The sequence below is a fragment of the Macrotis lagotis genome, chromosome 1, assembly GCF_037893015.1.
Source record: "Macrotis lagotis isolate mMagLag1 chromosome 1, bilby.v1.9.chrom.fasta, whole genome shotgun sequence".
Classification (NCBI taxonomy): Eukaryota; Metazoa; Chordata; class Mammalia; order Peramelemorphia; family Peramelidae; genus Macrotis; species Macrotis lagotis.
In genome coordinates this window covers 151440985-151463759 of record NC_133658.1, presented here as the reverse complement: position 1 = coordinate 151463759, position 22775 = coordinate 151440985, and the positions used below count along the sequence as shown (strand labels likewise).

The 22775-nt window shown below is 42.5% G+C and overlaps 1 protein-coding gene across 2 annotated transcripts in view; it reads right to left on the bottom strand.

Moving 5' to 3' along the window:
* SLC39A14 (solute carrier family 39 member 14) overlaps window positions 1-21661 on the bottom strand; it is a 51989-nt gene extending 30328 nt beyond the window's left edge. For both annotated transcript variants that reach the window (XM_074209139.1, XM_074209141.1), the window contains exon 1: window positions 21625-21661. The gene's annotated coding sequence lies outside the window, so the exon portion shown is untranslated. The remainder of the gene's footprint in view (window positions 1-21624) is intronic.
* Between the last annotated feature and the right edge of the window lie 1114 nt (window positions 21662-22775).

Sequence of the window (22775 nt, the reverse complement as noted above, 5' to 3'; positions counted from 1 at the left end):
CTCCCTGCCGGGGTTGACCATTTCTACTGGAGACTTTCTTCTGTCTCAGTTTCATGGCTCCACTTTCAATTGGTTTTCCTCCTACCTGTCTGACTACTCCTCTTTAATTTCCTTTTCAGGTTCATCATCTATCTCTGGCCCCTTCAACATGAGTCTCCCTTGGGCCCTCATCTCTTTTCCTTCTATATTCTTTATTAGTGATATTACCTCCCACAAGTTTGGTTATCATTCTCCATCATCATTCCCCCAAACTCCAGTCTTTGGACTTCACCCAGAGGTCCTATCAGCATCTCAAACTCAACACATCCAAGACACTTCCCCTATCCTGACACTTCTCCCCCATTTTCCCATTTTTGTCAATATCTTTTTGTCCCAGGACTTCAGAACCTTAGAGTCATTTTTGCTTCTTTCCTCCATTCTGTTTCTGCATCTCATGGATTCTAGCTCAGGAGCATGTCTTGACATCTCTACTCACTCAGCTCCCAACAGATCAGACACTCAGTGACTCTCCCCTGGACTATTTTAACAATCTCCAAATTGCCTGTAATCTCCTCTCTCCAATCTCTCTCCAGATACACCTATCTGACTCTGTCAATCTCCTGCTCAAAAGGCTCCTCCTCAGCCTGATGTTTGAAGCTGTATGAAATCTGACACCAACCAAATTTATTTTCCTTCAATTCATAGTCATCCATTACTCTTCTATTACTCTAGAACTCTAAGTTCTAGAAGAGGGGTGTCAAACATGCAGCCCTACATTAATAACAAATATTCCTGAGTGCAGTCAGAACCAGATTAAAATGCAAAAGAGAAATATTAAATCAAATACATAAAAATATGACAAAACATAGATAATATTACATTTTTAAATGGGTAGCAATATAGTGCAGTAGAGTGCCAGGCCTGGAATCAGGAAGACCTGAGTTCAACTTGAGTCTCTGACATTTACAAGCTGTGTAACCCTGGGAAAGTCACTTAACCTCTGTCTACCTTAGTTTTCTCATCTGTTAAATGGGGATAACAGCTCCTACCTTCCTACCATGAGATAATCATAATGAAGAGCACAGTCCAATGCTTGGCACAAAGTATGCATATATAAGTGTTAGTTATTGTTCTAAGTGAATATATGGCCCCCTGAAAGCTTTATATACAATTAGCAACCCCATTTTATTTGAATTTTATACCACCATTCTGGAAAACAAGATATAGCTGCAGTCTTCAAAGCCCAAAGATATGAGATTCTTTTCTTATTGGTAGAGATCAATGACCAAATCTGGGGGCTGTGGGAAGAGTGGGAAGAGCTTCAATCTTTTCAGTCTTATCAATTCTCTTTGCCTTAACAAGTCTCTTTGGGAACCTTGAGTTTTCTTCAAGTTCAATGCCTCTGCAATTTTTCTCAGACTCACTGAGTCTCTTAGAACTTTGGGGGCTTTTGGCTTCCAGCTCCAAGAGATGATGGAAGTTGACAACTTTACTTCAGGTTGCTGAAGAAACATACCCAGGGAAGAATGATGGTCTCTATCATGCCCCTGTCCCCAGTTTGCTTACAGTTGAGACTTCAGGGAACCTTGGGTGAGATCTGAGACACTTTCTGGTGAATTGACTTTCTTCATTCACAATGAAAGGTCACCTTCATTAGGTATTGTCCAATATGCATTCTAGGTATATTTCCTCTGATTTCTATTCTGCTATAGAAATGGATAAATAGGTTTCTTTGATAATTGCAATGTGTGTGGATATATTCATTTTGGAACTGGCATTGGTTGGGAGTGAAATCTTGGATATAAAGTTTGGGGTCCTTCTGTTTTCCTTAATAATGAAGCAGTGATCAGAAGTTATTTTAAAACTGAAAACCACATCCTCTAGACTAAGAATATTTAAGGGAGAAGACAGGTATAATTCTAGTCTGCTATTCTCTCTAAGGGGAGCAAAATGGTCAAGTACTTGTCATTCACCTCCCACTTTCCCTCTTGGCAGGAATTAAAATCTCCCTTAGAGAAAGGTAGAAAGGAGAAGAGGCTAGCAATGTCTATTCTAATTCACTTTGAGCCTGCACAACACCCTCATGCTACAAGTGGAGGACAGCCCCTAGTTTCAAGTCATAGTAAGTGCTTAACAAATGCTTATTGACTTGAATAGAGGGGTTGTAACTTCAAAAGGGTCCTTCTATTACAAGAAATATTAGCTACAGACTCCTGAAACCAATCTATTAAAGAGATTACATATCAGTTAATGAGACCCAGTAACTTCAGTAATTATACAATTGGCAAGTCACAACTGCCCTAATTTGAGTTCACTCTGGAGAATGAGAAGAGTATTGGGGGGGTTCTTAAGTGGGTTGGGAATGGGGGTGACAACAATTAGAGAATAGATAATGAATGAGATGCTGTTTGTTATAATTTTTTTATTTTATCTTTAATTTCTATTATAATTTCATTTTTATCTTGCATTTTATTTCTATTAGATATTCTTTTTTATTACTATGAAGCATAAATAGATAGACAAATAATCTGGTTGATCAAGATTCAGATGGGAAATGGGGTATGGATGTGCAGGTAAAAGTTTAACGATTGACTTTCCAAAAAACAAAATGTATGCAGGACACATTTAAGATTAATTTGTAATACTAACATTTTCTCCATTACTTTCTTAAGTGTAGATAATCAATAAACCAATTAATCAAGCCCTGATTTATAGCATTTGTTGATTTTTCAAGTACAAATGTTCACACTGAAAACTTATCAACTGGAGAACTATCCTGATCCACTAGTGAGCTAAATAGCTGGCTTCAGCACATGCCTGAAATGAGGGATTATGAGCAATAGAATACAGACTGTATTCTTTCAGGTATTTTCAGGAATCATATACAAAATCATATACAGAAAGCAAATATATATGTTTGTAGAACTGAATATACTAGAAATAATAGAATTCATTTCCATTTGTTCTTTTTTTTTTCCTAAGTAGGAAAACACCTTTGGTATCAAATGTTTGCCCTTAAAAAAAGATCAACATTCTAGACAGTCTTAAAGGCTTAGCATTACTCTAGTTATTTTATTTCTGGGGGTGGAGAGGATGCTGGAATGCTTGGGTTCTGGATGGTGAGTTAACATCAATTAACTCCTAACCTAGATTTCCACACTCACATAGAAAATGTGCTGCAGACAACAGTAAATGTTATTTCTGAAAGTACTGGGAGGTGCTGTATCAGTCTCCATTTTGGAAAGACGGTTGAGTATAAATGAGGCACCCTTAGGAAGAGAGAAGAGCAAAACTCTCTGTTAAAAGGAGAAAGGGGGGGGGCAGCTAGGTGGCGTAGTGGATAAAGCACCGACCTTGGAGTCAGGAGTACCTGGGTTCAAATCCAGTCTCAGACACTTAATAATTACCTAGCTGTGTGGCCTTGGGCAAGCCACTTAACCCCATTTGCCTTGCAAAAACCTAAATATATAAATAAATAAAATAAAAGGAGGAAAACAGAGGAAAGGAAGGAGGGAAGGAAGAAAAAAAGGGATTCTGTAAATTATAGGGCCAATGAGGAGACAGAATAAGATGGCAGAAGAGGAGGAAGCAATACAGTCCAGCTTTCCCCCCCAACAACTACTCACTAAGATCTAGAAAAGGTACCATACCAACTTCTGACTGAGAAATTCAAGAGGAAAAAAACCCCATGAGTCATTTTTCTATCCCAAGTCATTATAGGGAGACAGAGTTTTGGGGACTTAAGGACCTAGACAGGAGCAGACCCCAGGAAACATATCAATGCAAGAACACAAAGGAGGACTGCCTGTTGATATGCACCAGGGGAAGAAGAAATCCCAGTTTGGGGAGAAAGGCCTGCTTGGGTACTGAGAGGGGGATCAGATGCCAACTAGCAATCCTATCACTCATAGTCCAGAAATCCAATGCAGACAGAGAAGGGGACTTGTATATAGGAGTGGGGGACTAGGGCAAACAACTATTGTGGGACTTATAACTGTGAGTGGCAATCCACCACAAGGAGAAATGGAGGAGTTATCTATCTAGATTATCTATGGAACAAGGAACAAGTACAAAAGACAACCTGCCTTCTGGGATGGAGTCCAGCAGCTCCAGTCCACAGGACCTCCAATCAAAGGATGTGTCTTGTTCCCAGATCCAAACCTGGATCATGAAATCTGTGGTGGTAGTCTGGCATCATACCACTGCAGGCATGCTGGAAGCTTGCAGGTGCCCACCCTGAGCTATCCCAAGAGCCCTAAATAACTTAATGCCTGAGAAAGCAGCAGGAGAATGGGCCTAAGGACAGATATAGCCTTCAAAAGTGTGCAGATCCTGCCCTTATAGAAGTCTTAAGTTAGGAACTAAGGCTAGAAGAATAAGGAGGAAAAAAAGAGAATCTTATGAGGACTTAGAGGCTTAGGTCAGAAACCCTAAAGAAGAGAGTGACCCTAAATCATGTGCGAGCAAAGCTTCTGAGAAAAACTCAATTAAACTAGAATCCCTGGAAGAAATCAAGAGGGTTTTTTAAGTGTCAAAAATTATTTTATAAATGCAGTGAGTACTAGAGGAAAGACATGGACTTCAAATCCTGGCAAAATTATAGAGCACATCATTAAAAAGATAACTAATGAACATAAAAAAGTAATAGCAAATATCTAGCATGGCTTTTTCATTGGTTATTCTGGACTAACCATTTTCTTTTGTGCATATAAGATTACTAAACAAAACGATCCCAGGGATTGCCACAGATATAGTTAATCTAGGTTTTAGGAATGTACCTGATAAAGTATCTCATACTATTCTTGTGGAAAGAATGGAGAAATGGGGGCCAGACAAAAGAACAATTAGAAGAATTCAGAATTGTTTAAATGTTAGAAATCAATTAAAGATTTAATATCAGCTTGGAAGAAAGTGGAATGCTCCATAATTCTTGTGTGGTTGACTATTTTAAAAAATTATTTGTATAAAGGCATAAATGGAGTGTTTATCAGATCTGCAGTGGACAGAAAGCTGGGATCCTACAGGCTGAGGGGAGCTAATACAATGATCTTTTTTCACCCAATTATCAACTATTTTTTTCCCTTATTTTTACCTGCTTTTAAGCAGGGGAAGGATGTACACAGAACTGACTTATAGTGGAAGATGGGGAGAGATGGGATGCAGAGAAACCATTTAGTCGAGGCAAGGGATAATCAGGATGCAAACCAGAGTAGTGAAAAGGGGCAGATGCAATACATAATAGTAAGCATTCTAACCAGTTATGGCTATTATTATTCTTTAAGGAGACTAGAAGATTTTTAAGCTTACATGAATAAGAGTATCCTTCCTTTAATTTTCCCCCCAGTATTACATTACACAGTAAGTCATCACATACCAGTTTATGTTCCCTTGAATAATTTTCTGGGAAGTGGAGTTTATTTTCATTTGTCTAATAAGATGGTATTTAGTTGTATTTGGTATTTAGTTATTTGGTTAAATGATATAGAGGAGACCTCTGGGGAGATGCTTGGGAAAGAAGGAGTTAAAAAAAATCTGGATTCTAGCCCATTCATTCTCTGACTCCTGGGTGTTCCTTGTCTAGTAATAGGAAAATATACTGAGCCTGCCTCTCAGAACCCAAGTTATGAAATTCAGTGGAGGTGGGGGAAAATGCAATTGCTTCTGAAGGCCCTAGATTAGAATGTAGAACAAGTCAGTGGGTGAGAGATGGGAGAAGGAAATGATCCAAAGGGAGAAAGCTCAAAGGGAGGGGGATGCTAGAGTTGATGGCCCATTTTCTGACCTTGGAGTATAGGGTATTTTTAGTTGTTCATATTCTTGCTTAAAATGGTGCTTTCACTGTCCTGGTTGCTGAAGATAAAAGTGAAAAACTCCAGACATACAAGCAGTTTCTGGAAATCTTCACTGTTCACAAAAACTATGAGTTTCCCTCCCTGCTACTCAAAAGTTAACAGCCCTTTACCTGCTAAGTACACACAAGTAGTGCTGGTGGGGAGGGGGGGAGGGGCAGGGAGAGAAAGGGTGAAGATATAGCAGTGCAGAGACCCAACCTGAAGTTAGGTTTTGGCCAGGCAGGGCTGTTAACCAGCTCAAGGGCTTTTCAAGGTTAGGAAGATGAGGAGTTGGGAAGAACTATCCTTGTAGGTATACAAACAATTTAAATAGAGGGACAGGGAAAAGGAGAAAAGAGAGATGGGCCCTAAGGGTGGAAAGAAAGAACCATTGCTCCAGGAAATTCTGCCAAGCATCTTAGCAACATAAAAAGTCATCAAAAGACGCTAAGCACTAAAAGAAGCCAGGAGAGGGGAAGCAGTGAAAGAAGAGATACTCATCTTTTCCTTTGTTGTTTCAAGACCAAGCCAGGGCCAAGAAGAGCAATATAAGATTCCCAACAACCCAAGATTCAGAGCTGAAATATCCCCTCCAGGAAGATCAAGCATGGTGGGCTAGGCAGCCCATTCCCACCCAACTGATCATGATCTCAGTAAAGCATCAGGTTATTCACCAGTGAGCAGCTTTGTTGGCTCCCCTCAGTAAAAGCCAACAAGTATCTACTAGGAACCTACTATGCATGGATAGATGGGTATACACAGATGGGAGGAAAAACAGTCCCTGTACTCAAGAAACTAAATGATCATTTTCAGATTTCAAATTGAAAAATAGCCACTAGCTGACCAAACCTTTCTGTCCCTCTTTGAAGGTAGAAACTTTTATTTATTTGGTCTATGTATCAATCAATCAATCAACGAACTCTTATTATGGGCCTACTATGTGTCAGGGAGGTCAGCTAGGTGGCACAGTGCTAGGCCTGTAGTCAAGAAGACTCATCTCCCTGAGATCAAACTGGCTTCAGACCATTCCTAGTTGTGTGACTCTGGGCAAGTGACTTAACCCTGACTGTCTCAATTTCCTCATCTATAAAATGAGTTGAAGGAACTGCAAACTGCTCCAGTATCTCTGCCAAGAAAAACTCTAAATGGGGTCATGAAGATTCAGACACGACTGAATAACAATAAAATGTGTCAGTGACTGGACTGAGTACTTGAGATACAAAGAAAGGCAAAACCAGTCCATTTCTTTCAAGAGCTCAGATTCTAATGGGGAAAGTAAGCATCCAAATAACTACGTACCAACAAGATAATAGCAGAATGGAATGGAGATAATCACAGAGACACTAGGTCTGGGGAAAGTTTTCTATTGATAGTGAGACTCCAAGGAAGCTGGGGAGAGGTGAGGAGATGAAGAGGGAGAGAATTCCAGGCTTGGTTAGCCAGTCTGAATGGACTGATAGTGATAGGACTTAACAAGGAGGCCAGGATCACGAAGTCTATAAAATATGTGAATGAGAATAAGCTATAGGACGGCTGGAAAGGCAGGTAGAGGTCAGGCTATGAAGAGGAGGGAAACATGCGATTTATGAAGATAATTTGAAAACTGAGTGAAGGATGAACTAGAGTGATGAAACACTTGAAGCAGAGAGACTAACCAGCAAATTCAATGTGACCTGCACATATTATTCTCTTAAATATTAGATGGGGTCAGGGCCGTAGCCCTAATTCTATCAAATAGCTTTTTTCTTGGTGCCAGAAACATTTCTATGTCTTTTACAACCAATCACTTGATTCCTGAGCTCAACTTCCTTTCATTATTATTGTCCTATCTCTCTCTTACCTTTCTTAATTATACTCCTTGAGAAAGAGATTAACACTTAATGCCACTACTTCCTAACTGCTCACTTTCTTATAACTTTCTGCAATCTGGCTTCTAACCTCATTATTCAACTGAAATTGTTCTCTACAAATGATCTTTTTTTTCATCCAATTATCAACCACTTTTTTTCTTGTTTTTATCTTTCCTACCCCATAGCAGGGATGGGGAGGGAGGTAGCTAGAATTCTTATTACAAATAATGATCTATTAACAAAAATTCTCATCTTTTTTCAACTCTCTGCAGCCTTTGACATTGTCAGATCAACTTCTGCTCTCTCTCTTGGTGGTTCTCCTACCTATCTGACTGCTTCTTCTCAGTCTCTTTTACTGGACCTTCAACCAGGTCACTATTTGTAGGTGTTCTCCAAAGGCTCTGTTCTGTGCCTTTTCCTCTATTATTTCATTTTGTGATTTCATTGTCATCTTTCAGTTCAACTCTCAACAACTGATCAAGGAATAAACCAACTGATACTTATCATTACACTGAAACTGCTCTGTCCAAAGTTATTAATGATCCCCTACTTGCCAAATCCAAAGTCCTTTTCTCCAGGCCTTTTTGATCCTATCCTTATCTTTCTTAACCTCTCTGCAGCTTGACACTGTTGATCATTTTATTCTCCTTGACTCTCTCTTCTCAGTAGGTTTTTGGGACACCACTCTCTTTTGTTTCTTCTCTTATCTGTTTCTTTTCTGTCTCCTATGCTGGATCCTCCTCTAGATCATTCCTTTGGAGTCTGCCCTGGGCTCTTTTCTCTTCTCCCAGTCTACTACTTATCTTTCATCAGCTCTCACAGATTTAATTACTATCTTTATGCAGATGGTTCTCTAATCTACCTATCTGCCCCAGTCTTTCTACTGATCTCCAATCTCCTATCTCCAACTACCTTTCAGACATTTTGAAGTGAAATTCTAGTAGGAAACTAAAACAGAACTAACTCTCTCTCTCTCTCTCTCTCTCTCTCTCTCTCTCCCTAACCTTTCCCCATTCCTACTTTCCCTATTGCTGTAAAGGGTAACTCCATCATTCCAGTACCTCAGGTTCACAACTTAGGAGTCATCCTGTATTCCTTACTAACTCTCATTCTCTATATTGAAGCTATTTCTAAGGCCTATAGATTTCAGTTTTGTTTTTGGTTTTTTTAGGTTTTTGCAAGGCAATGGGGTTAAGTGGCTTGCCCAAGGCCACAAAGCTAGGTAATTATTAAGTGTCTGAGGCCGGATTTGAACTCAGGTACTCCTGACTCCAAGGCCAGTGCTCTTTCCACTGCGCCACCTAGCCACCCCTAGATTTCAGTTTTGCAACATCTCTCAAATATGCCCACTTCTCTCCTCTGATATTGCCATCACTTTGATACAGGTCCTCATCATCTCACATTAGGACTATTTCAATACACTGCTGGTGAATCAGCTTCAAGTCTCTCCCCACTTCAAACCATCCTCTATTCAGGCAGTGAAGTGATTTTCCTAAAGCTCAGATCCAACCATGTCACTCCCTTACTCAATAAACTCCAGTGGCTCCCTATTGCTTCCAAGAGCAAATACAAAATACTGTTTGGCATTCAAATTCACAACCTAACCCCCTCCTATCTTTCCAGTTTTCCTATACTTTTCAAAATGACCCATTCAGTGCACTGGCCTCCTGGCTATTCTACAAATAAGCGACTCCATTCTTTGACTGTCCTGAAGGACTTGAACACTTACCTCTTTCATTTTTTATTAATATTTCATTTGTTTTCCAATTATATACACAGTAGTAGTTTCTACCTATAATTTTCTGTAAGGTTTTGAATTTTACAAATTTTCCTCTACTCTCCCTTCTCTCCCCCATCCCCCCACAGAAGGCAGTCTGATAACCTTTCCATTGTCTTCATCCTATACATTAATCAGAATGTGTTGGGAAAGAAATCATAACCTTGAGGAGAAAATAAAATATTAGAGATAGCAAAATTATGTAGTACATAAGACACTTTTAAAAAAAGTGATCCTGGGCAAGTCTCAGTTTACTTATCTGTAAAATGAGTTGGAGAACCTCCAGTATCTTTGCCAAGAAAATCCCAAATGAAGTCACAAATGACAAAATGAAGTCAGAAACAACAAAACAATAACTTATCACCTACCTTTTCAAGTAATTTTCCCAGAACTTGAGAAAGGACTTTAAAGGAAAATATTTCTTAATATTTCAAAAGAAAGGAAAAAAGATTTTTAATATGCTTCACAATGACAGCAACAATGTAGATAGGAAGGACTAAAAAAAATCCCAGGGCAGCTAGGTGGCGCAGTGGATAGAGCACCAACCCTGGAGTCAGGAGTACCTGAGTTCAAATGCAGCCTCAAACACTTAATAATTACCTAGCTGTGTGGCCTTGGGGCAAGTCACTTAACCCCATTGCTTTGCAACCCCCCCCCCAAAAAATCCCAAAGTTGAATGCTATCTATGGCCAGTCCTGGATTAGGAAAGGATAAAGGAAATGTACTAGCCTCTTTTGTTGGAGAGGTGGGGAACAATGGGTGTGTAATGTCATATATAACATCAAAATATGGTTGGTTTTGTTTAACTGGTTTTATGTTTTCCTTGGTCTTTGATCCAAAAGAAAGTTCACTGGGTTGGAGAAGAAAAGCCAAGGGGGAGGGATATATCTGGAAATGACTGCTTTGTTCAAACAAAAAGGATCAATAAAACCTTCACAGTAGTCAATAAGGCTCTCCCTTCCCATAAGGGACCAAGGAATTATCAGCACTGTGTAGGGTGGGGTAATATTGGCTATATATTTGACTAGGAGAAAAGGAATAGTCTGAGGGAATATGCATGGAAGTCAGTTTTCTAATTGTGGAAGAACTAAAGCAATATTAATCTCCAACACCTTCAATGTACTAGCCACTGTGTGATAGTGGGGAGGGGGAAACACTAGATTCTGACAGTGATCCCTGCAGCTGGAGCCAAGGAATCGTTTTTATCTCTTTTCTGACAATCTTTTTTTCTAGGTCTGCTTACAAAATTCCATGGTTTTTCTCCAACTCTTTTCACCTTCCCAAATAGCAGCAACTTGCTATATGGGAAGGATAATGTCAAGAGCAGGGTGACCTTGGCAACCAGAGCCCTGAATAATGGAGGGCACACCTGAGTTTTGGTCAAATTAGAAGGAACAGAATAGTCAACCATGTGACTGATCCCTGATGCCAGAATGACAAGATAATGACAAGGTGTACTAGTACTAGTAGAGTACTAGGATAGAGGGGAAGAGAACAGTTTTTATTAGGCACCTGCTGTCAGCTAAGCACTCTATGAATATTATCTCACTTGATGCAGTGAGAAGAATACTGTTTATGGAGGCAGAGCACATGAATCTGAATCTCAGTTGCGTCATTTTTTTTTAGGTTTTTTTTTTTTGTAAGGCAATGGGGTTAAGTGGCTTGCCCAAGGCCACACAGCTAGGTAATTATTAAGTGTCTGAGGCAGGATTTAAACTTAGGTACTCCTGACTCCAGGGCAGGTGCTCTATTCACTGTCCCACCTAGCCGCCCAAGTCACTTACTTCTTCCATGATTCTGGGCAAGTCACTTAACTTGAGACCTCAGATCCCACATCTGTAAAATAAAAGGTTTGGGGTGGCGGCTAGCTACACACCTAGCTGTGTGACCTTGGGCAAGCCACTTAACCCCATTGCCTTGCAAAAAAAAAAACATAAAAAAAAAACATAAAAGGTTTGAACTAGATGATCTCTGGGCCTCAATTTCCCCCTTTATAAATGCAAAGGTGAAATTAGTTGACTTTTCAAGTCCTTTTTAGCTTCAATATTCAAATGGGGCAGCTAGGTGGCACAGTGGATAAAGCACTAGCCTTGGACTCAACAGGACCTGAGTTCAAATATGAACTCAGACACAATAATTATCTAACTGTGTGACCTTAGGCAAGTCACTTAACCCAATTGCTTTGCAAAAAAACCCCCAATATTCAATGGTCTATGATTCTATGTGTCACCCCTGGACCACCAGGGAAGCAGTTACAGGGCAGAGGGCAGGGCTGAATTTGAAGACTGGCAATGAGTAGTAGTCACAGGGAACCCAGAAATCACAGGGCAAAGCAAGAAAGGATGAACAGAATCACAAAAAGGCAAGGCATAGCAGAAGAATAATTCATTAACTAAGTAGGCTGTTAAAAGGCCATGAAAAATACTGAGAAATAACATTCAGATTAAATAATAATCAAAACAGCTTTGAGATTTCACCTCACATTCAGTAAACTATAGATAACAAAAGATACCCTAATACATTGTTAATGGGGATGAAAATTGGTTGTCATTATGGAAAGGCAAGGTATGCAAAATCTGGAAGGAGGCAAACAAAGAGGAGTGGTGAGTTGGTAACAGTGACTAGAAGCCCAAGGGTCTGGAGTCAGGAAGAACTGAGTTCAAGTGTGGACTCAGACATTAACTCGCTGGGCATTGACACTGGGCACGTCACTTGACCTTGTTGGCCCTGGTTTCCTCATGTATAAAATGAGCTAGAGAAGGAAAAGGCAAAACCCTCCTATATCTCTGCCAAGAGAACCCTAAATGGGGTCATGAAGAATTGGACTAACAGAAATGACTAAACAAATGCAAAGAAAGTAACTAAAACATCCATGTCCTTTGGCCTACAGAGCCCACTACTAAAAGAGAACAAAGATGCCAAAATGTTTATATCAGTGTAGTAGCCAAGCAAATATGTCATCAACTGACTAACCAAATTGTGGTTCAGAGAGGTAATGGGTAGGAAAAAACAAGTCTAAGAAGGTGGAAAAACATGGGAAGACTTAGGGAAATAAACTTTATGCAAATTTAAGTAAATAATCATATAAATATAAATAGGAATAAATACAATATAGAAAAATATAAATGGAAATATATAGAGAAATATATATAAAGTAGAAATAGAAAATTATAAATAGAAATATAAATAGAAAAAACTAAATAGCTAGAAAAATAAATAAATGAATGACAAGATACCTAATTATAATGATCAAATCTGACCTTGAAGAAAGGAGAAAATGTACCTCCCTTTATTTTTTAGGGAGAGGGTGAGGAAGGAGTATCAACCCTGTCATATTCAGCTCATATGCTGTTGAATAATTTTTTATCCTCTTTTTTACAGATGAATCTTTAGGGAGGGGAAAGATAAATTTGGAAAAGGAAGGTGATATAACAACAAAAGCTATCAATAAAATTCTGTGTGTGTGTGTGTGTGTGTGTGTGTGTGTGTGTGTGTGTGTGCGTGTGTGTGTGTGTGTGTGAACAGTGGACCAAAAAGTATCCTAACAGCTGCAGCCAAGAAGCCAAAACACTAGGTTTGACCAACAAGATCTCATACTTAAGGCATGCTCTGCACATGATAGGTGTTCAATGAATCTCTGCTGCCTTTGCTCCTTCTTAGAGCATAAACCAAAACCAGTTACTAGGCATGGCTAGCAAGACAAAACATGGGTGGACTGCACAGAGGTGGAAGAGAATAAAGATAAGAAGCCATAGGAAGACAAAAGTGAAAATAGTCCCACCTTCAAGAACTTCTCTGAAGAGGAGACAGTTGGGGAAACCCCAACTGAAGTAAGCAGATGTGAGCTCTTTATGAAGTAACAACAACCACAAGTTTTACTGGGATAGCAGGGACCTTCTCTGTCAAAGCACTTTTAAACATTGGTCTGAGAGAGGCAGGGAAGTGAGCCCTCTCCTTCCCAGGCTTCCAGCAGGGGCTGGGAAAAAAGTAAAGAGATTTGGAGTTTGAGGAGACCTAAGAAAGTGCTCCTCCTTATTATCTCGAGGACCCTGGGGATCAGTCTCTTCATCTGTAAATTGAGATATAATTTCCTTTCTGGGTTTAAATTTTAAATGAGGCACTATTTCACATAGTATTCAAAATGGCCCCAAGGAAGGTAGAGTCCTATCAATGGTGAGAAACCAAATCACTGCAGCCAAATCACTATCTCCGAGGGCAGTTTTGAGGTGCCAATGAGATAATAATTGTCAGGGCAGCTTGTGATAGAGCACTGGTATTGAAGACCAGAAGACCTGAGTTTGAACCCAGTCTGAGACACATTACACTCATTAGCTGTGTGACTGAGAACAAATCACTTAACCCCCATTGCTTCTCCAAAAAAACCCACAAAACAAAAAATCCAAAAGAGAAATAATTGTCAAGTGTTTAGTATAGTGTTTAGTATAGTGTCTAGCAAAGAGTAAACGGCATACACATCTTAGTTACTACAATAATAACAATAAATTATTATCATATCATCATTAACTGACATATTATTGATCAATTATTAAATATCACGCTAATGAATCTTAAATTATATTCTATTATTTTAAATGATTAAATTAAAATAATAAATAAAAAATAAACTTATAAATACAGAGTAAGATTCATTAGCGTGGTATTTAATAATTGATCAATAATTTAATGCTACTTAACATAATTTAAATATATTTATTCTATAATGTCCTTGAGGGTGCCTTTGTATTAGTTATAATTCATATTTATTGTCATATATTCACAGTTCATTGTTATTGTGATTATTAAACACAAAACCAGGAACTGTACTGAGTGCTGGTGATCTCTGCCCTCAAGGAACAAATTCAAACAGGATAAATAGATTGGAGATAATCACAGAAGGAGGCTTAGGAAGTCTTCCTGTAGAAAGTGGGGTATTAATTGCGACCTGATTGAAGCCAGAAGATGGAGACAAGGATCCAGTGATGGGAAATGGTTGGTCAGAAGATTGAGGAAGGGTCTTGGGCAAGGGACAGCAAAGAGGATGGTGGAGCTGGACCATCAAGTATGAGGAGGGGGTAAGAATGCATAGGTCAGGTGATGAGGAGCTCTAAAAGATACACAGAATGTTTTATATCTGATCCTGAGGGTAATAGGGAGTCATTGAAGTTTACTGAGTAGAGAGAAATGTGGTGGGAGCTGTGCTTTGGGTAGACCACTTTGCTAGTGAAGGACAGACCAGAGTGGGAGAGATTTGGGGTATGGAGACCCTCCAAGCATACAGGGTAATAATGCAGCAATGAGGTGATTAGAGCCTATACCATAGTGGCGGCAGACAGTGCAAGAGAAGAAAAGGGGCTTGTTGGAGAGATGATACAAAGATATAATTGACTGAACTTGGTAAATGATTAGATATGGGAGGTGAGATTGAGGGATCAAGGATGACACCTTGGTTTTGGTGAGTGGGCAAACGGGGTAATAATCTCCACAGCAATAGGGAAGTTAGGAAGAGGGAACGACAAAGTGTCTAAGTTCCCAAGTTCAGGGCCACTTTTCACAACAGCATAATTATGACCTTAGAAGTCTATCAAAGGGTAGGCTGAGAGGCAGATTAGCTGTTCTTGATATCTATATAATTAATTTCAAGATTACTTTTACCTACCCTCTGAACTCAAGAATTCTGAAGCCAAGTAGGGGTTGGAATGTTGTTTTAAAAAAATATAGTTGGGGGGCGGCTAGGTGGCACAGTGGATAGAGCACTGACCCTGGAGTTAGGAGTACCTGAATTCAAATCCGGCCCCAGACACTAGCTGTGTGGCCTTGGGCAAGTCACTTAACCCCATTTGCCTTGCAAAAAACCTTAATATATATAGTTGACCAATCAGGGACAATTTGGAGCTCTCTGCAATGAAGAATACCATCTCTATCCAGAGAAAGAACTGTGGAGTTTGAACAAAGACCAAGGACTATTACCTTTAATTTAGAAAAAAAAAACCCTGATATATTATTGTCTGATCTTGCTATCTCTTATACTTTATGTTTCTTCCTTAAGGATATGATTTCTCTCTCATCACATTTAATTTGGATCAATATATACCATGGAAACAAGGTAAAGACTGGCAAATTGCCTTCTGTAGGTGGTGGGGGTAGTGAAGTAAGATTAGTGGAGAAGTTGTAATACTCAAAATAAATAAAATCTTTATAATTAAAAAAAAGAGTTCAGCAATGAAAAAAATATATATAGTTGGTGGGGAAAAGGAAGAGAAGAGAGAAGGAATATACAAACATCATGGTGCCCAGTCATCAAACACTATTGATGAGAGCTATATTATAGTGCACTGATGCTGGAATCAGTCTTCAACTGTACCCTCAAAGATCTCAGTCTGGGTGGGGGGGGGGTGCCAAGAAAAAAGCATTTATGTAATCAGACAACAGATTATCAGGTGATTACATCTCTGGAGTTAATATAAGGAGACTTCCTTGAAGAAATGAAGGAGTTGGAAAGGGAGGCAGTTGGGTGGAAAGGACCAACGAGGCTAGTCCTTCAAATCGAAGAAGTTGTAAAGAATGAGGGGGGGGGGGGGGGAGATTGCAGAGCTAGTCCAGATGGTGTAAAGTTTTGGAAGCACAGAATTGGTATATGATGTGGAAAGAGAGGTGTAGTCACTAAGGGAGGGTCTATTTTGTGTCAGGCATGATTTCCTTTTCCAGCACATTTTTTTTTAATAGATGAGGAAATTCTTCTATAGATAAGGAGACCAGGGTGGGTTGGGTTAGCCTTGGGTTAGGTAGGGTTAGAGAGAGTTAGCTTAGAGAGGGTTAGGGTTAGATGCATAGGGTTAAATGTTAACTTTGCCTCAAAAGTTGATAGCCTAGAGTTCAGAAACAGCTTCCAGCTTGACTGTGTCTGTCCCCCAAGGTTTGATTTACAATCTTTGGTTGTCTGAATCCTCAAGCAGCTTATCAGTGAGTGAATGTTACTGGAGAAAGGATCAGAGTCAGCATAAGCTGTTTTATGGTGAAGGTAGAATTTAGGCTAGTAAGTGACTGAGATCACACTGAACTCAAGTCTTCTAGACTCCAGGCCTAGAGCTCTATCTACTGCACCAGCTAGCTTTCCATGTCATCATACTGTGCTATTTTTCAACTGATTCTTTTCAACTGACACTTTGGAGTTAGCTAAGGAGTCCTGAACTTGAAGTCAGTATGGTCTGAGTTCAAAATCTACCTTAGTGCACAGTTCTCTAAATCAAGTGAGAGTGAGAGTGTGTGTGTGTGTGACTTCTGCAATAGAGCACAAGCTCTAAAGGAAGAAGGACCTGAGTTTAAATCCAGTTCCAGACACTTATTAGCTTTGTGACCTTGGGCTAAATCATTTAACCCTGATTGTTTCAAAGTGCTGTCTCCAATCCTCTTGATTCACATCTGGCCACTGGACCCAGGTGGTTGTGAGAAACAGAAGAGATAATCTTTGTAAAGTTCTTGGTGATTTAACAAACTCTAGCAATGATTATGTGGAAGAGGGTTTAGACTGCAGGGAATCCCAGGATCTCTGATTTGAAAGGGACCTCATCTGGTTCATCCTCAACTAGACTAAGAATTCCTTCTGTAGCAAGTAGTCATCTAGTCTTTCATTGAAGTTCTTCCAAGAAGGGGAACTCACCACGGGCAGGCAGCCCAGTCCCACTAGTGGACACATTCCAGTACCACCAAAGAAATCACAATCTTCCAGGCTTTGAGGTGGGATACTAAAGGAGGTGCAGAGAAGAGGACCACAATGGGCAGCCTCCACACAGCCCAAAGAACCTGAGAACGCCCATAAAATATTTTTGTCTCACTTGATCAGGAGGGTGGAACAACAGGCAGACCACACTCAGCTCAAAAGAAACTTTCCAGAGTAGATTAGTTCAAAATCTGAAAGACCATAGAACTGCCTCAGGGGGAGTGGGAACAATGTTATTTCCTCCCTCCTGGAAGGACTTCCAGGCAAGGGTTGAGACCTTCATTTATCAGAGGTGGGGTGGAAGGAGATCTAGTAGTCTTTATTTCTTTTTTTTTGCAAGGCAAATGGGGTTAAGTGGCTTGCTAGGTAATTATTAAGTGAATTTGAACCCAGGTACTCCTGATTCTAAGGCCTGTGCTTTATCCACTACCCCACCTAGCTGCCCCTGATCTAGCAATCTTTAGAGGTTCCCCTCTCCATTTTTGAGATTCTTTGGGTGCTTCTATTTACAATTTATTGACATTTATTGTTCCTTAGTTCCAAATCTTTCAGTCCCAAAATCCTGAGGCTCCACAGAATCTTTAGGAGATATTTAAATAAACTCAAAAACCAAAAAACCCGAACTCCTCCATAAAGACTGCATAGGCAGCCTACTGCTAACAGAAAAAGACTACCATCTCTCCCAGAGCAGGCTTCAGAGCAGAGGTCAGGAAGTAAGTGGCACGGCTTTTAGCTCAAATTCTCTTGCCTTTTTATCAGGCAGCTTTCTAGGCAGAATCTGGTCACTCAGTCATTCCTTCCAAGGAAAAAGATGTTTTTCTTCCATAAAAGAAAGGCTGATTGGTATTTGTTTTGGTAAAAGTAAACCTGTTTTTAGGAAAAGTCAGAACAGCCAGAATCATCATTTTCTCCAGTAACATTCACTCACTGATAAGCTGCATGAGGATTCAGACAACCAAAGATTGTAAATCAAACACAGTCAAACTGGAAGCTGTTTCTGAACTCTAGGCTATCAACTTTTGAGGCAGTCAATATTTAACCCTATGCATCTAACTCTAACCCTCTCTAAGCTAACTCTCTCTAACCCTACCTAACCCAAGGCTAACCCAACCCACCCTACCTTTCTTGATGTACTACTTACAAATCCCCTACACAACCTCTGTGCTCTAGACCAACTGGACTAATTCACCATTCCCTGAACATTATGTTCAATTCAATTCATCAAGTGTTTTGTTAAATATCTATTATGTGTAAGGTCCTTGGTGAGATGTTGAGGATACCAGGACAAAAAACCCATGCCCCAATGTCCATTCTCCTGGAATTCTTTTGACTATATCTCAGCTTGTCCCTTGATCCACCAGAAATATCCTCCCTCCTCCCCTTTTCTGTCCTCTTCCTATTTAAATCCTGTTCATTTGTCAAGGCCTGGGCCTAAATTCTACTTTCACCATAAAACTGCTTATGCTGACTGATCCTTCCAAAGTGAGGAGGATGAGATAAAGAAAGGTGTGGGTAGAATTTCAGGTAATAGAGTAGAGTCTACACCCAACCAGCTTCCTATGGGAGATGGGGATGTGCTAGAATCTATTTCTTGATAGTTCCTTTATCAGCAGGTGGCAAGAGCTCTGTGGCAGATGCTTCTGAGACACTGGGCTATGGTAGAGGTCAGGGAGACAGTTTTTAAAACCAGAGGTGATTTACCCTGGGTCACCACTGACTCAGCTGCCCAAGTGAGAAAGGTTGACCAACATCCTCAAGGAGGAAGGTCAGCCAGTGGCCTTAAGAGAACATAAGAGAGGAAGAGGCCAAGTCATCAATCGGGGGAGGCAGCCTACCCTTCCACATAAATGAGAAAATTCTACTTCTGAGACAGCCCTCACCCACCCCTCTCAGACTATCCACATCCTACCTAACCTTTCTGGCTAAATTCAAGCCCTAATTCCCCTGGAAGTCTTCCCTGAAGGCCCAGCCCACACCAACTCCTCTGAATCATTCAGACACTTAACCACTGCCTGGAGCTCTCATTGGCATCTGAACGGTACTGCCCTCATTCTGCCCAATCTGGGTTTTTAGTTTTTACTCTATATGAAAAGTATGTGCACCTCAGCCTGTTGTGAGGGTGACCTGGGACCACCATGCCAGCAAAAAGCAAGCTCCAACAGGCCCTAATGAGTTGGAAAGGTTATCTCCAAGAGATCAAAGAAAGGAAATGAACCTGGAGACAAACTACTGAAAGCAGCCCTTTAAGTTGGAAAAGAACTAGAAACAAAAGGGATGCTCATCCAGTGGAGATCGGCTGAACAGATGATGGCATTTGAATGTCATGGAACATTACTGTGCTGTAAGAAATGACATAAGGGAGGGTTTCAGAGAAGCTTGGGAAGACTTTTATAAAGAATGAAGTGAGCAGAACTAGGAGAATAACTGATATTATAAAAAATATTGTAAAGACAAATAATTTGGGAAAACTTAAGAACACAGATCAATTCAGAGACAATCATCCTTGGGTTGGCTACAGGGTGATAGATTTTTCTGGCATTGTGGTGCAGCAAAAAAAACCAGTGGGCTTGAGGAAGGGAAGATCTGGGTTCAAGTCCTATCTCCAACCCTAGCTGGGTGAATATGGGCAAATGGCTTAGGATCTGGTGCCTCTAGGTTTCAAATAATCAAAACCACTTCTCTGTCTTCAAGGCCTCAGTTGAGGGAGCTCTTCTCCTGACCTCTCCCAAACAGACGTGCACTCCTATCACTTCCAGCTGCCTGCCTGAGGAAGCTCTATGTTCCCCTCTGTTTACCTTGACACACTCTGGAACAGGGAAAGAGGACCAAAACATGCTGAGCTGAGGAAGAAGGAAAAAACCTCCACCAGTGAAATCCTGCACCTTCTGTCCCCATTACTTTTGACTAAAGGAAAGGGCTGGCAATCTCTTTTCTTATCCCTTTCCCATAAGCGAAGCCTTGACATAAATCTCTCACAGCAAAAACCAACCATCCAGCACAGTTTAGAGGTTTTATTTCCAAAGGCAAAATCATTAGACAAAGAAACTGGTCATCCAGGGGGGAGTCAGAATACCTGGCTCTAGTTACTAACTGTCATATGACTCTGGGCTATCTCTTCTTTCTTGACTCAAAAGAAACCTATTCCTCGAAGTCTAACCCCCCATGCCTTATTTCAAGGGATTGTTCTGAGTTCGAATGATCATAAATAATAAAATTTATCCTTTGAAGGACCTTCGATATGTAACAACCAGTCCATTCAATATATGTTGATAAAATGCCATTGCCTTATACTAGGCCCTGAGACCATCTCATTGTAACTCCTTCCTTTTTTTTTCAGATGAAGAGAACCTGAGGTTCACAGAGGTATCATATAGATCATAGATTTGCATATTTAGAGCTGAAAAAGATTTGTAGATTTAGAACTGACAAAGATTTTTTCAGAGGTCACCTTGTCCAAACCAGGATTTGTACAGAGGAGGAAACTGAGGCCCAGGAGATCACCTGACTGGTTCCCTTTCTTGGGCTCTAGCGCTCTTTCCACTGCAGGTCACACTGCTGGTGCCTCTGGGCTTTTGCTTTCCACAGACTAGGAATGCATTCCCTTCCCTAACCTGACAGCCCAGGAAGCAACAAAGAGTACTTGTTTGAGGGGGGAAAGAATTAGTCCTCCTAAGGAGGGTTTTGCCACGTATAATCCGTATTCCACAGACCAGCGTTGGTCCTGCGGCCCCCATCCCGCCCCCCGCCCCAGGCCGGAGAAGAGGTCTCCCAGGCCCCCAGTCCCACTCCAGACCATGCAGCCAGTTACCGAAGTCACCTAGGCAACTCTATCAGCTGGCAGCGGCTGGCCCGGGACCTCTCGCCTCCTTGGCAAGTTCCCCCCCTGCAGCTCTGGGGGAGGATGAGAGACTTTCCTTCATTCAATTCACCAACAGATTTTTAAGGCCCAAGTCCTGGGGCCATAAAGGCCGGGCCGTGCCAGTGCGGGTGCTCAGTCGCCAGGCCCGCATCGTGTGCCGGGCACCTGCCAAGCACCTCGGAATGAGCTTAGATTCCACGGAAGATCCCAAGCCCCCCGGGCTGGGGGGGGGGGGCCGGGGGCCGCCGTGGCAGAACACCCGAGAAGCTGGCGGAGCAGGGGGAGGGGGCGGCGGGGGCAGCGCCCGGGCCGAAGGGCTCTGGAGGGCGCCGCCGCCCCGACAGCCCAAACCTGCCAAGGGCGTCGGGCCCCCCGGGGGCGCTGCAGGGAAGCCCCCCGCCCCCCAGCCGCGTTCGGGCCCCGGGGCAGGGCAGGGGCAGCGGCGCCCGCACCCGGCGGGGGGCCGGCCCGGCACAAAGGCGGCGGCCGCGGCGCGGGGCGCCCGGGAAGCCGCCCGGAGGAGCCCCCCGCCGCTGCCCGGGCCGCCGCCGCTCCGGCACCCCCATCCCCCCATCCCGCCGGGGCGGCGGCGGCCCCGGGATGCTGCTCACCTGCGCTCCGCGGCGGCGGCGGCGGCCCGGCTCCCGGGGCCCTGGGGCGCGGGCGATGACAGGCGGCGGCGGCGGCGGCTCTGCGCACTCGGACCGGCGGCCTGGCAGCACGCGCCCCTTCCCCGCCCCCGGCCCCCTCGCCCGCCCCCCGCCGGCGCGCGCATGCCCGGCCATATAAGCCGCCCGTCAGCGGCGAGGCGCCGCCCCCCGCGGAGCGCCCGGCCCCGCCCCCCGGGCTGCGTGTCAGCCCCGGGCCGCGGCCGCCCGGCGCGGGAGGGGCCGCGCGCGTGTGGCCTCCCGGGCGGCCGGGGACGGAGCCGCCCCAGTCCCGGGCCGGGCCGGGCCCAGCTGCGCCCGGCGCCGCGCTCCGCCCGCCTTCTTCCAGCCCCGGCCGGCCGGGCGGGAGATGATGCGCCCGAGCCCGCTCCGTTTGGGGCAGCCCGGTCAGGTTTCGGGCCCCTCTTTCCCCTGAGGCTCCTTTCTGCCACAGGAGCCGTGGACTCCCGGGCTCGGGCCCCAGTGGGTCTTGAACCTCTTTGCTCACTGAGCATCGCCCAATCACATGGGAAAAAAATTCGCCATCATCTTTTAAAGCTTTTAAGTTGCAGCTTCTCTCCTTTCCTTGAGAAAGCAGTTTGATCAACATTATCCGCGTGGGGCCACGCATAGCTGCCAAGGTTCAAACCCCCCCCACACACACACACAAATAAAGCAAATCAAGTTTAAAAAAGGATGCTTCAGTCTGCACCCAGAGCTCATGCATTCTCCCTCCAGAAGCCGCCAGCATTTTCCATCACGGTCCGGACTAGCCAAGTCTTCCCTAGTCCGTCATTCTTACAATGTTGCCATTATTGTCTGCAACGATCTCCTGGCTCCGCTCACTGCGCTTTGCACGAGTTCATTCCAGGTTTTTCTGAAACTACCCTGCTCACTATTTCTTACCAACCAAAGTAACTGTATCCCACTCGTTCACCTATTCTCCAACTGGAGAAGCATCCCCTCAATTTCTACTTCTTTGGTAACATAAAAAGAGTTGCTATAAAGATCTGTGTATAAACAAGTCCTTTTCCTTTAATCTCTTTGGGATACAGACCAATTAGTGGTATTGCTGGACCAAAGGGGCATAACAAGGTTTTATGGGTGCTTTAGGT